Source organism: Alexandromys fortis, unplaced genomic scaffold, assembly GCF_014885135.2.
Source record: "Alexandromys fortis isolate MF-2015 unplaced genomic scaffold, M_Fortis_MF-2015_v1.1 scaffold_3, whole genome shotgun sequence".
Taxonomy (NCBI): domain Eukaryota; kingdom Metazoa; phylum Chordata; class Mammalia; order Rodentia; family Cricetidae; genus Alexandromys; species Alexandromys fortis.
Window position 1 is genome coordinate 3,096,177 of NW_026067909.1, and position 1,795 is coordinate 3,097,971.

Below are 1,795 nucleotides of genomic sequence, written 5' to 3' on the forward strand. Positions count from 1 at the left end.
GAACATGCAGCCACTGCCCTGCAGAGTCCTTCCTGAAGATTGCCAGTGCTTGCTTTTCAAAGATAAGAATTCTGCCTTCTACCCTTCTACCAGGGGCTCCATGGTCTACTTCCTAACCAGGCTGTAGATGAGAATCACCAGGACCAGGGAAAGCAGGCTCTGAGCCAGCCGTTCCACTTACCTAGTTTGGAACCTAGGCAGCCAGGCGGGTTGATCCTACAGCAGAAACTGCAGGTGCTAGGGACCCACTGTCACCTATTGTTCTGCTTCCAGGAAGCTGCTGGGATGTCCCTTGCCTGGGCGGAGGCTGGGGCAGAGGCGATATATGAATAATGAATGAACGAGAAGGCTCTCACCTCTCTTCATTAGCATTCCATTCAAATTACTTAACTAAGGCATCCATTTCTCTTCCCAGCTTCAAAAGAGACAGGGGATAGCCAGAGTGAGCTGAAAAGAGGAACCTAGGAGGACCCCACCTGGGCTGACCCTCCGCAACTCTGGAACAACTTACTATGAGAGAGGCCTAGCAGGCCCTGGGAACCTAGGACTGTACCAAAGTAAATGGGCCACCTCTGGCTTCTGGCCACCAAACACAAACCACACAGTGGTAATGGCACGGGCAGCCCAGGCTTGAGTACTTGCAAAGGAAACCAAACTGGCAAACCAGCAAACCATCTTCTGAGGATGTCCTAACATAGCATCCTCTCCCTACAGTATCTCTGTGCCCCCCTTTTTTATCTTTTTAGAAAGTGCATGTACCCCAGGCAGGCCTCACACTTGTTATGTAGCTGAGGTTGGTTTCAAACTTTTGGTCCTGCAATTTCTACCTCCTGGGCACCGAGATTATAATCACACAGTGCATATCTGGCTCAAGCAATCTTTTTTTAATGAAGCTGAACACAGTTCTCTCAAAAGAGAATATCCTAATGGCCAATAAAAGGGAATATGCTGATCCTTGTTCATCACCAGGGGAAGGCTAATTACAACCCCAGGAGAAGCTACCACCAACCATCAGAATAGCAAATATGGAAGTACTGGCAAAATGCCAAATGCTGACAGTGATGCAGACATTCGATGGTGAGCTGGTGAGCTGGTGAGCTAGCCAAGTCGGTTTATCAAACTGTGTGGTTCCCTCTGTCCCAGCAATTCACTTCTGGTTATCTGTTCTGCAGGACAATGTCCCGTGGCTCTGCTGAGTAGGGCCTCCAGCCAGGAAGCATTCAGATGTTCGGCAACAACAGAACATGTCAATAAGCCATATGTTCCACACAAGTAAATACCACTTAGCAAGGAGCCCAATGCGTGGGATGGTTAATATCATCAACCTGACAAGATCCAGAATTGCCTGTGGGACGAGCCTCTGAACAACACATCACTGAGGGAGTTTCTAGACTGGGTTGATTAAGGTATGAAAACTTACACTACTTATAGCTAACTTTATACCAGGAGTGGGGTTCCTGGGCTGCATAAAGGTCAGAGTCCATTGAGCACCAGTGTTCTCTCGACTTCCTGACTCTTGCTGCCATTTCTCCACTGTGGTGGACTGTGTCTGTCCTCCAACTGTGGGCCAAGTAGAATAGACTTTTCTTTTCACAGCTGCTTTTGTCTGATATTTTGTCACAGCAATGAGATAAGTGGCCAGTACAGTTGAGTTACAACAATGCAAGCATCTCTAAATCATGGTGCCAAACGAAGAGAACCAAATGTCTTTCATCCCGGTGTCATAGGACACAAAACAGTTCAACATAAAAGGCTATAGTAGAGTTCCTGGGGAACAAAGGAGGGAGGGAGGGAG